The following is a 14,430-nucleotide window of genomic DNA, read 5'->3' on the forward strand; positions in this document are numbered from 1 at the left end:
TTGCATTTCTCAGAAGAAAAAAACAAACCTTGCAATGACTAAACTGCCGTGTAGGAAACTTAAGGCAGGCCGGCACTATTGGACATGGCTGATGGGGGATTCACCTCACCACATATCAGCTCAAGTAAACACAGACCACATTAGAGCCTTTGGGACAGAGTTCAACATAAATTACATGAACCTCTTGCCCAAAGGTGACTGTGCTGAAATAGAATTGAGCGTTGAGAAAAGCCACACGAGTGCCTTCATTTATCTGAAACCACAGTATCAGCCTGTGGTCTCGGTGAAATATGGCACACGCGGATCGCTCAAGACTTCTCTCTGCTGTGCTGAGCGCTCAGGGTCATGTCATTTATAACTGTAGGTATTTACACATAATCCATTTGTCTTAGGATAGACAGTGAAACATTGAGTTTTGACTGTATATCTAAAGTGTAAACCCTTAAATACAACTTTAGACATGTACGAATCATAAAACACAGTCACTCATTCTGTTCTGTCTGCTCGCGGTAAATGTGGTTTGGTGAGTCGTGTTGCCTACAGTAGAAGGTGATGCAGTACAACATTAATGTGTGTTTTGCTTATTTACCATATCAGAAATCATAGAATGAAGCAGTTATAATGTCAAAAATTAGGTAAAAAAGTGTGCTAAATTGTATTGAATGTGCACTTGTTGTATATTTCAGATCTTAAAAGCACATTTAAAAAAATGTTTTTGATGTTAGAAAATTACTTAAAGGGGTCATCGGATGCAAAATTGCATTAAATGTGTATTTGCAGTGTGTGGACACAACCACCATACAATGAAAAAAATCCATTCACTCCTTTTTTTTTAATCCTCAAAAAGCCTAAACACTCTCAATAATCAAGCCGTTTCGATTTTCTGAACAATATGATGTCATATTGCTCATGCTCCGCCCACGACCGCTGACGGGCTGTCCCGTATTAGCATATTTCCAGCCATTTGTATTCTGTCCACCAAGGCAGGTTGCCAAAGCAGGACTTTAATGTGTCGACACGCCCCATGGAAGAGAGGTGTGGGGTTAGCAGTTGCTCATTATCATTTAAAGAGACATTCACCGAAACAGGTTGCAGTGAACAGAGCTGTTTTTGAGGAGGTAAAAGGGTGTTGTTTTACACATTCATTGAGGAATTTTAACCAAAGTATGTTACAAACTTTACATGAAGACCCTAAAGAATCATACCAACTTGTGGAAAATGGGCATCCGATGACCCCTTTAAGAAACATAATCACGAAAGTGTATTATCTTTAAAGTAGGCCTACATTTTAGTACAATAATTGTTTTAATAATATTTGTTGTGCCTTAAAGTACACTTAGTTATTATTATTAAGTACTTGATTACAATTATAACTTTAGTCTGTTAATATATTTTAAATGTATTATATTGCAACCTTATATTTACAAATGAGTAATTACAAATACATGACATACAAGATTCAACAGAAATGACATTGAAGTATATTTTAGTTTACAGTGTTTGTCAGTACATTCAGCAGTACACTTGAAACATATTTCATATGTTTCATATGATATGACATATTTCATATGATATGACATATAAGGGGCTTTCGCACCGGAGGAACCTTTTCACAGTTCCTAGAACTATTGGCGGAGGTACCCGGATTTTGGCGTGTTCGCGCCACAGGAACTAGGAATGATTTTAGTTCTAGGAACTCCTTTTGGATGAACTAATTTAGCTCCTACTTCAGAGTCGGGTCTAAACCAGGAACTACCAGTGACGTTAGTGACGCTGATTGGCCGAACGCACGCGAGACACCAGCACCCGCCATTTCTAAAAAAGCTTATAGCTTTAGATTATAGATTATAGCCTATATATTTACTCCAGAAACTAACTCTACGAACATGGGAAACAGTGATAGATGGACCTCTTAAGATTTACGCGGAGGAGAAAATCCAACGCAACTTTTAGGGGACCAAGCCAAACATGATTATGTATTTCTGCTCAGCAACACTGGATATAAACCACATGGCATACACTAATACCTTTTCATATACTGTCTTTCTATGTATAATTGTTCTATCTAATAACGTATTAGACAGGACTGTTGGACAGATCGTAAACTAATGAACACGGAGAATGTGAGCACTGTGTGTTCAGGCTCTGGCTGGCATTCTCAGCGCATCAAAATAAAAGTCTGCCGCACCATCAAAATAAAAGTTACAACAACAAGCGTGGCTTACGTCACTTCAGAGTTCCTACTGGCGGTGAGAATGCAACCAGGAAAATGTTCATAAGGGAACCAGTAGTTCTAGGGGAACCACCCTGGTTGTTAGAACTACCCAGTGCAAAAGCCCCTATAAAGACACACTCAAGTCCTACTTGAATGTCTGAAAACATTCAGTTCACACTTAAGTATATTCTTGTATATAAGTACTTCTAACGTGTATTATTACATCTTTGACGTTTACATACTTAATGTGCTTAGGTTTTAGAAGCTGCATGTTGACATCACTTATGAGGGTCTAAGATGGACAAAGGCCAGAACTACAAGTTCTGTACACTAATGAGATCATGCCGAAGTAGAACAACCTGTTTCCTTCCTTTTGTGGTAAGTCACATGAGCCACGTTAGATCCGATCACTTGACGTTGTTTTCATGATTGTCTTGTTAGCAAAAGCCCTTGGCTAGAGGCTTGGCCAATTAACTCCTCATAATATCTGGGCACGGTGTTCTCGCAGAGGTTTGCACAGCCGTATATTATTCAGCGACTTGCCATGCGATCCTGCAAAGATCTGAGAGGAGGTTTTCAGCCGATATCTGTAGACCCTGGACCAGTTAGCAGCGCTCCGAATCTTGCATAACCCCGGGCTTCTGACGGCACGCCATCTCTTGACTGCAGATGGGTAATTTGTTTTGATCTGTGATTATCTCGCCCATGTTCTGAAGAAGATGTAAACCTCTTGTGAGGCTGTTAGGTAAATCCCACAATGTGAGGAACTGCCTCGGGTCTGAAGTCCTCACCCTTTTACCTTTCATTTCAGTGAAAGGCAAAGGCACCTGACAGATTTAAACCCCCCGCAGGGTGAGAAGCTGCAGAACCAAGGGGCGGATGGGTGAGAGGGTCACACAGAGAATTCAGATTTAATTAAACTAAAAATACAGAAGTCTCTTTGTGTCCTCTTGTAATTAATGTTAACAGGCCAGGTTATCACAGGGCAACCCTCAAAACCTCCTGTACCTGCCTAAACACGGTACTTCGAGCCAGACATACCTGGGAAATTATCGACTAATTATCTACTAAATACCTTTGCTTGTGTTGAAGAAACAGCGCGCTTAATTGCCAGCACTATTTCCATTTCCCTCTGAGGGATGGCCGGCTTATCTGAAGAGCTCATTATATTAATGCCGGCAATTATGTATTTTGCTTACTTTTGTGACTCTGTTCTAATGGGGGTCCGTAATAAGAGGATGACTGTAATGTCAGAAGACATTTTGTGGGTTGCCAACAATGTGTTTGTGTGTTTTTCTTACGTAAAGGCTTAGAATAACGGCATTACAGGCTGGATATGAAAGGTTAGGATCAAATCTTCACTCTTTTTAGTGCATTATTCATGGCTTGCTCCCCGAGGCCTGTGGAATGGGGCTGGACGGGCACAGGAGTGGAAGTGGATCGGTACACGATGCCAGCCACTCTGAGCTTTTTGCTCATATAGAAGCTGGAATTATTCTGTGTGCCAGCGGCTCTCATAAACTGCTGCTACTCTCGCTGTCCCTGTGCGCCAAGACGGTCGGAGTCTGTCCTGTCGCTCTCACTGGAAAAACACTGCTGGTCTTGCAAGCCATTGGCACTGAGTCTGCTGTTTATTGTAGCTTGTTCTGGAGTCAAGAAATATTCATTCAGATATGAAGGGGCCACATGACTGACATAATAATCACATTTGGTTCATTTTTTTTTTTTTCCATGTTGTTAGCATAAAGCTAGCATGTTCCTTTGTCAAGCCAACATAAATATCCAACATCCAAATCTGAATTGGATGAGACATTACATCAAAATGTGAAGTTAATCACGGCTTGCTTAGTAGCGTATTAACTTTGAACACACATCCAGTTAGAATGACAATTTTAAGAAAAAAAGAAAAAAAACTCATTTCATTTCAGATTCTATGACTGACTTTCTCATTTTGTGTTCCACAGAATAAAGAAGTCAGTTCTACATGACTACATGAGTGTGAGTAACGATGTGTCTGAAATCGAATACTTCCCCTGTTGTCACCATCACGATCATCGTCACTGTCATTGTAATCATCACTGTCACTGTCTTCGTCATTGTCTGCACTACAGTTCCCAGCATCCTCCTTGGCCCACACCTGCACCTCCTCTACCATTACCCGCACCTGCCAGTCATCATCGTCATCATCATTGTCTTCAGCTGATGTCTCATTATCTTCTGTGTATTTAGTTCCTGCTTGTTTTCAGTTCATGGACGGTTATTGTCTGTGCCTTGCATGCTGTCTCGCCTAATGTTTGTATTCTGAGTTACTTATTAAAAGAATCTTTGTTACTTTTCTATATGCATCGTCTTCATTGGATCTTACCGTGACACCTGTATAGTATGTATGAATACATAGTTTTTGAAAAACTACTTCTGTCAATATTCTGAAGTGCATAGCTCACATGCCAGTGACATGACTACCTGTGAAAATTATATTATATTATATTATATTATATTATATTATATTATATTATATTATATTATATTATATTATATTATATTATATTATATTATATTATATTATATTATATTATATTATATTATATTATATTATATTATATTATATTAACGTTATGTTCTGTGTTCCCCCCTTCATTGTGTTTTTGGTTCTGTGCTGTGACCTGGTTTTCCTCAGTCTGTTAAATTAGTCATTTAATTCACCTGTGTCTTGTTAATCAACTTATTAATTTCCTTTGTTTGTTCATGCTTATAAGCCTTCAGTTTACTCCTAATGATAGCATCAGTGTATATGTGTATTTCTCCTGAGTCAAGCCTGTTTCCTGAGTATTTGTTATTAAAGCCTGATGTTTCCTTGAAGTATTCCTTGTCGTGTGAGTTTATATACACTACGTGAAAATTATATATTTTACTTTAAAAGAATATTCTAACAGAACTTAATACGAACTAATGTGTCGGACACTTAGGCCTACATAGAAACTGAAATTAAATAAAAATATTTCATAGCTTAAATTTATATTAAAAGTAATTAGCTGAACTTTGGAGGTTTTTTTTTTTTTTTTTTTTTTTTTTTAAACCCACTTATGACTTAAATATACATCTGTATGTGTAATAATTAATTCTATTGTCTTTGAAATTTGGTTAAAGTGTACTTCTGAATGTGCTGACAAGCATTGATGGTCAACTAAAATATACTTAAATGTAATTTTTATTGACACTTGAATGTTGTGTATTTAAGTACATTTGTAATTATATTTTTGTAATGATAAAGTTGCAATTTAGTGCATTTAAAACATAGTAACTCAATAAGTCAATATCAAATACACTACAGTCAAAATTATAGTAAAATATTTGATGTGCTACTTCACAAGAGCACTTCATTATAGCTTGGCAAAAGATTATAAAAACATAATGATTTAAAACTTTTATTTTGACATTACTAGAAAGTGCACTCTCTTTAAGTACACTTAAATGCCTTTTATTGAATTAATTTTATATTATCTACAAGTACAGTAAGCAAAAATATATTTTTAAGATTTGAAGTACACTACAAGTGCACATACATTACAAATAAGCACACATCTTTTCCCCAAGGGTAAACCCTTGGGGAAAAGAAGTGTGCTTATTTGTAATGTATGTTGCAAATTTCAGTTTGTCAATTTTCACAGGTAGTCAATCCAAAAGAGGCATGTCACTGGCATGTGAGCTATGCACTTCAGAATATTGACAGAAGTAGTTACCTTTAGGAGAAAACACTGATTGACAAAATTGAAAGTGTTTTCTGGTAGCATTTTGCAAGTTATGTAAAACTCCATGTTCAGGATGAGTATTTCTGACCTCATTCGAGTGTTAAACTGCATGTTCTCTCTCTCTTTCTCTCCACCTCTTTTCTTTCACAGCACTTCCTGAGTGCAGATGATGTGAACACCGCCTTCAGTGTGAAAATATCAAATTCTCAATGAAGCATCATGTGCTGAGATGTCTTGAATTCACCTCTGCAGCTCTTTACTGTACGGCGGACACCAGACGCCAGATCATTTAATGCTTTTTGACTTTAAAATGCCCCCAGCGCTTTTTCTCTGCTGAGCACAGACATTCAGCCGGTTTCATCCTCAGAATGCGTTAAATCACAGGAAGTCTCTGTTAACCCACCGCACTAACACACACACACACACACACACACACACACACACAGGGTAGAGACCCAGGTAAAGGTAGAAGCTCTTCAAGGGTTCTTCTCTTTGTTTCGCAAGCATGAGAGTGAGTGAGGGAGTTTCATGTTGAATAACTGTGGTTTACATTCCACCTGTGTTGTGACAACACGATTCACAGGCGTCTCAGATGTGGCTTTGAGGTTTGCCTGATATAAAAGAGCTGCTTTAAATCGGAGAACGTACAGCTATCCTGGAGTGGATTAAGGTTACGCTGGCCGTAATCTCAAGTGTCAGACGCTCAGCCTCAATGGAAACAAAAGGCAAATTTACATCTTTGTTTCGTTATGGGGAAAGGTTACCGCGCTCGGCTGAAACTCGCATGTCTATCGCTCAACAAAAGATATGCACGGGTGACATTAGAAACGGATCTTATAAAGATGTTGCAAAGACCCTTGACAAAATCCCAAAGGATTTTTCCATTGGCTTCTTGATTATTACCGTAAATAAGCTCTGTGACCAATAAAGTTTATGATTCTTACGCGTTTTGTTTATAAAGACAATCTTCACAAATGAACACAACTTTTATTCATTTTGAGGTCTAAATGAAATCAGCAGAAGTAAAAATCCAAGCGTAGACTATAAAAAAACGACACCATGGTTGCCATGGAAAGTGACTAGTGAGTAGATGATGTTTAATATCTAACAAGCTCTGTAGTCCCATTAAGACACTTGTTAGCAACTGCCTTTTTGAAGACAACTAATGGCTGCTACAGACTGTACGATTTCAGCAATCCATCCATGGATCTAATAAACTCGGGTACGACGTGTATGTAGACTGTACGATGATGATGGCATCTATTGAATCGTAGGCTATGACGCAAGTTAAGAATAAAACGCCATCAGCATGTGCTAGTACTAAGACCAAGATGAATCAACCTTTGGCAATTGTGGTTTTAATGTGTGTTGAAAAAAAAGAGGAGAATATGGATGCGGTCATGGCTTGGGAAAAGAAGCCAACTTTGGCATGCCAATCTTGCAAATGGAGCTTGAGCTCTCTCACTGTATGACGTAGGACCACCGTTTAGGATTTATGACCTCAGAAATCGTCACGATTGGTCATCTATCATATTGGACAGCTCAAAACCGTACAATGTGCATTAAAGCATTAAAAAAAAAAATCAGAAGGGTATTTTACTGATGAATTCTATGCTGTAGAATAAAATATCAAAATATCTTGAGCTTGTGCTAAACATAGACGTTATTTCAGGCATTTAACCAAAAACCCACTCAAAAAAAACACTGACTTTATAATAGAACAGGAAGTGCAAAAATACTAGCTTTTTTTCCAGGTTTTGGCCTACAAAAATATGTTATCCCTGCAGCTCTGTTGAGTGTTTTCTGAAGTCAGACCCAAAATTAAATTGCTAAATTTCACAGCTGTATCTTCCCCTCCACCAGATATCGTGTTTAGTTCAAATACAACCTTTAGACGTCATTGACACAAAACGTCATGGTCCTCGCATGCGTCACAATCTAGTTTGAGCATGTGGAATGGAGACTAATATTTGAGGGCTTCAGCAAAGGAGAATATTTTCAGTGAAAAACTTTGGTAACACTTTATTTTGATGGTCCCTTTTGAACATTATGTTGACTATTAGTAACTTTGCAACTACATCAACTAACTCTCATTAGAGCATTAGTATATATTTTTGCTTAACATCTGCTAACATTGTATTGTGATGATCCTCCAACAGACATTCTAATGACTTTACATAAGTTTGCAACTACATGTCAATGTATTCTTCTAACCCAAACCCTACCAGTCTACTAATGTTCTACTAACACTCTAATGAGAGTCAGTAGACATGTAGGTGCAACATTACTTATAGTCAACAGAATGTGTTAAAGGGACCTCTAATAACACATCAATGTTGACTATGACTAGTGTGGTTACACAATGATTCAAAGATGTCTCATTTTGGGTCAGATGTCTTCACTTTTGGCCCTGTCAGTCCCTCCAGAAAAACGTGATTATGCGATCCCATAATTCAATGCATAATCAGCCAAAGTCCGCATATTTATGCGGGGGTCACATTTTTTCAAATACGCCGCACTTTCGACGTATAAATTGCCGATTTCCGCATGCAAAATATGCAGGGCCTTCATGATTTCATAATCACCGCATTTTCGTTGCAAAAAAGTCACATATATATTAGCAGAAAGTGGAAAAATGTTGCGTTTACTTCACACAAGAGCAGCCATTTTCCCCTGTTGCCATGGGAACGTAGTAGTATGTAAATTTACGTTACAGTAAGAGATTGCACTTTGTGAATTGGAAGCACTCAAGATGTCTGTTTTGTATAGCTACCTCTGTAAAACAGGAAGCACACATTTTATTTTTTTATTTTTTTATTTATTCATTTTTACAGAAGATTTTGTAAAGCTACAGAACTTGTTTGACTCATCAATATTTTGTAAGTTTGAGCCATGTGTTTATTAAGGTCTGAAATAAAACAAGATGAGAACTTAAATATTCCCAGCACTTTCTGTGATGTAGTATGCTTGATTCATAGGAAGTAATAAATGACTCTTTACATTAAGGTAGTAGCCTAGTGAGAGCAGGGTGTTGGGGGAATCACTTTTTTTTCTCTTTTTCATCAAACCGCAGTTGTTGCAAGTTCCCGCAATTTCATCGCATAAAATTGCATAAATATCCCGCATATTCCATCGCATTTTTTAAGAAAACGTGCCGCATAATCAAGGATTTTTGCCTGCAACAATCACAAAAACACTACGCATTTTTCTGGAAGGACTGCCCTGTGGACTTTTAAAACGAATAAACTGTCTTAAACATACTTTTATAGCATACTGTGGTGGAAATTACATTTTAAACGTTAAAATTTGTTTCTCTTGTTAAGGTTAAGACCAAGTTCACATTTATGCATAATTTAGGAGTTTGAGCTTGATTGTAAAAAACCCAAAAATATTCTGTTCACAAGTGAAATGTACCTCTAGTTATCTTTTTTTTTTTCACATTACATGCTCAAAAAATAAATAATGAAGGCATTGGCAAAGATTTACTGTCACTTTTAAATAAAGAAAAAAACTGAAAATCTTTTAATGCATATCAAGTCATGCGGGTTTCAGCTCACAAAACACAGTTTCATATAAATATCTGTACATCGCCAAGCAAAACCATCATGAGTATCTAATGACTTTTGTGATGGTACAATCTCTCCATGTAGAGGACTGATAGTCTTGTGGATTAACAGTGCTCTGGATTATTCTCACTGATGAATATTCTTGTCGAAAGCACTGCCCTCATCGAGTTAACCTCCGCTGACTTTTACCAGCACCCCTTAAAACATGAGCTCATGATGTAAGAATCCCCTTAAATATGTAAAGTATACGCTTAAACCTGGGCTGCGATAACACGCTCTTTTTATCTCACGCTCCACTTTCAGCCAGATTTTGCTGTACACGGATATTCATTTGAATCAGTGTCTTATCAACGCCGGCAAGTGAGCAAAAGTTAATATCGCTGTCGGCTGAGAGAAAGTGGCAGTTCATTTAGCGAACATCTAATTTCAGCACAGTGACACTGGAAATTTCTGGGGCGAGGTAGTTAATTCACAGTTAAAAAGATGAGAAACACTACAGTTACAGGTGTGAACAGGCAATTAGCTGTCTATTGGAATCAAGGTCAGCATTCTTTGAGGATCATTATCTGCTAATGGAAGTTCATTTACTCACTCTTTTAGGGTGTGATAAGGCAGGAGGGAATAGGCCGGTGAATCATCTCTTTTGTCTGTTTTGCTCATCTATAGGGAGATCTCATTTATTCACGCTACTGAAGCACATTCAGTTTCCCTTCTAGTGATGTTGCATGAGTCATTTGAAGACGTGGGCCAAATCTTACAGAAGAACACAATCGTGACAAATAATCCAGCATTATATAATTGCACACAATCTTATATGTCATTTGTTTGCTGTAATTTGCAGGCATGTTAAATTAAATCAAACATTTCTTGACTCTCACAGATACTTCTTGACTATTCCAAACCTGTAATTAGATTATGTGTTTTGTTGTTGATTTAATAACCCACTTTGGGTTGAGGAATGATACCTTTATTTCAAACGTATGTGAAAAAAAAAAATAGCATGACGCACGACACAAGAGATTTCTGGTCTTTCTCAGCGTTTGTCCAAAGAACGTAGCTGGGAAAACACAACACTTTTGACAAATCTAGCAAAATTGTAATGCTAGCATTTGTTGTGCAGGTGCTCTTTTAGGATTTCGATTTGCACATACACTGTAAAAAATGAACAATTGTAATGCTAAAAAACTGTACAAACCTGTTAATTGGTTATCTAAGGGGATATTTCAAAAGTTCATGTAAATTTACGGTAAAATGCTATAAAATTGAAATAGTCTTTGAAAGCAAAAAATAACAAGTCATCTTATGAAAATTCATAAATTGACATTTCCATTGGCATTTGATGTTTTAAACCATGTTTCTTTTTTTCTCATCAGTTGTGTATAGGGTTTTATGTTACATCTTATGTTGTTAAATACATATTTATTGCATTATTTTAGTGTCCACATGATTACCATGATTGTGTTTTGTATTTGTGTGTATGCCTGTGCATATTCTAATATTAGTATTGACCTCAAGTAGCTTGTGGAAAAGCTATTTGTGATAAACTTCGATTCATTGTGTGGTTTTCTCTTTACTACCTTGTTAAGTTGTTTTTAAGGTGGTTGTGGTTGTCAGTAGACCTATATTGTACATGTAAAAAAATTATTTCATGTTCAGGTCATTACATCAGTTCATGAAATCTGGTGAGTTGTTGATTTCTGCATGAGTTGGAAGTGTGACTAAGTGTTGACCTGATGCGTATTTCCAAGTAGGAAGTTGGAAATTCTGGCTTTCCAATTACGAGTTTAGAGTGCAGGCTTTTGTTTCCATCACAGTCCCTCGTTGCATCATTTGTAAAACAGTGTGACTGTCCGTCGGTGCTCGTCATATTTTCCTCAGCTATAGGTTTTTCTATATGCAACGGCCAGAAAGGTGGATATTTATAATCCGGTATCGATAACGCCGGTCCTAAACACACGTCGCCAGGCACATCTCATCCTGCAATTTGTCTCAACAGAACTAGAAGGATCTCACGACAATGACCCCCTCCACATCATTATCTCACACAGTAAATAACCCGCTCGGCTATTTCTGAGTGCCCTCCAAGACTCGACGACCTCAACAAACCCCCTCTTAAAGCCCGAGAAGAAAAGCAAGAGAGCGGTGAGACACAGGGGTTGGGGGAAGCTGTTGATGGAGTGCTGAGAGGAAGAGAGATAATGGCATTGGTATCAGATTTATTCAGAGGAAGGGGGCGGCCGTGATTTCTTCCCCATCTCCCTCCTGATTGTGAGGGAGACATGCAGAGAGGTCGGAGGGTCAAGCCAAAAGGAGACAGCATTGTGTAGGAACTGTCACGCACCGCCACCTATTTTGACATGCACAAGGCCGTTTGTTGTCTGTCGAACATGCAAATTGCTGGCCTGCTGTCATAAGGCAGCATCTATCTGCTGGAGGGAAAATGAGACCACCTGTAACTGCTGAGAGAGGTGATGGACAAGCATTCAGCGGCGTCTCCCTCCCCCAGACCCCCGCGCGCAACACCCATGCTCCATTCTCCAGATTCAAAGACAGGAAGTGAGGATGAATTACAGGAGGAAAAGTCCAAACGTGGGACTTATTAATGGCTTCCAGCTCTCTCGTTCACGGGAATTCACATTCCCTGGATGACCCGATTACAACTGTAATTTCATGGGGAAAACACCCCAAACATTTACATAAGCACTATGACACTGGACGTCTAGGTGTGCGTCGTGTCATGGCTCTATGTGGGCCTGAAGCTCCTTGCTCATCAGCACTCCAGTGATTTGCAGAATATAGTATCTGCTACTTGGTGGGATTGTTTTTAATTGTAACACTAAAGGTAACACTCCAGTATAACATGAATTTTCTCTTGTTTTGTGCCGTTATGTGTGAAGTAGATCACAATAACTTCAATAACTTGAAGTACAATAACTGGTGCATTTGAGAGCTGCAATAATAAAATAAAACATAATAATAAAAAACTAGACATTAACCTTTCGACATTTGAAAAGGTATTTTACATCACTTTTTTTTTTCTAAAAGGGCAGTATGCGGAGGGGGGGAAAACAAGAGTAAGATGGGTAACATTTTATTTGACAGTGTCCTTGTTACACATTACATGTAGCTCCTGTAGTAATAACTACAAATCATGCATGATTACATGCAATTAACCCTAAACCAAACTCTATAGTAAGTACTGTGCAGGAAGTTAATTATTATTACTCAGTACTTAAATGTATAATTACACTGTAACACGGACACCTTAAAAAAAGAGGGTTACTTTGTTGTTACAGTGTAATTATATATTTAATTTCTGAGTAATATTAATGAACATCATGTACTTACTAAAAGGTTTGGGTATGATAAGGATTTGTTTGAGGGTTATTTGCATGTAATTATGCATTCATTTTTTTTATTACTATTACTTTATATAACAAGGAAGGACACTGTAAAATAAAGTATTACCAAGAAGAGTAACCATAAGATATCGTGATCTTGAATTATTAGAACACATTTACACACAATAGCATATGCTTTATCATATGATCACAACATACTATACATATGCATGCTGTGCTCATTAGTTTCCACAGGGACGTAATCATAAAAATATCCCTTACTCTTGTTTGTGTGTCCTGTGCATGAATAAAAAAATCGCAATCAATTATTAATACCAAAATAAGTCATTATTATGATTCGTAGTATCCTTCAGCATTGTAAATTGCAGGGTCTTTGTCACTGAGCATGCATCTAAATTGATTAGAATGATGTTTCTGACAAACATAATTTTTTTCTTCCTGACAGTTAAATTACAGAGAAAGTTTCAATGTTAAGCGTCACATGATTTTTGTAAGCAAAATGCATACACACGCATATTGTACATACCAGAATATCTCACTAATTTTGGCAATAATAAAACATAATAATAGAAATCCACAGCATTTTCATTACTTTTATTATATGACAAGCAAGCATTCTTACTCAAATGCCATCGGTATGATCCGAATACAATAATAGGTTATACATTTATAATATGTGTCTACTTACATAAAAAATAAAAAAAAACAGTGTGCTTTATTGTGTTCATATTGTAGTGCAAAATGCCTTGTACGGCTATTGAGGAGGGATATGGGTAAGGTTAAGGACAGGTTTGGTGGTTTGGGTTTAAGGGCGGGTCAAGGAGTAAGAGAAGAGTCAACAGTGTCATTATAGATGTAATTACAGAAATTAATTACAGCTGTAATTACATGCAGGTAATTTTTTTTGATTATGTACAATGTAAAAACATGTACATAGCCTACATGTCTGTGCATTGTCTCACATGATTAATTTGAATGTTAGTACATAGCTAAAGACACCTTATATACAGTGAGACCCAATAATTGTACTGTAGACAATTTACTTGTTTTCTGCATCATGTCTTTATCATGGGCCTGTAGCTCCAACAGCAATAGTTATTGGCTATATAATAAAGATGTTCTCAGACAGACATTCAATTTTTTCAAAATCAGTAGACTCCAGTCTCCCAAAACTAAAACCACTTTACACAAACACACACACACACACACACACACACACACACAGTGTATTTGAAAGCTGCAAAGAATAAACCATGCATAAGCCTATTATCTAATATTTACTCATACACAGTTTACTGAAACCTGGGATCAATGTACGCTGCAAATGAAAAAATGTAAGCGAGAGAACCATTTTGGCTTGATTTACTTGAACGTCTTGTAAATAAATCAGAATCTCTCACAAGACATGGCATTGATTCAGTCTGTGGTGTCAGTCAAGTGACTGTAATAGAAATTCATGAAGCCTTGTTTGACCAGTAATATCTCATGGCTGTAACAAAGCAATATTAGCACAGCCATTTACAAGTGCTGATAAATTA

Source organism: Abramis brama (assembly GCF_963993115.1).
Source record: "Abramis brama genome assembly, chromosome: 17".
NCBI lineage: Eukaryota > Metazoa > Chordata > Actinopteri > Cypriniformes > Leuciscidae > Abramis > Abramis brama.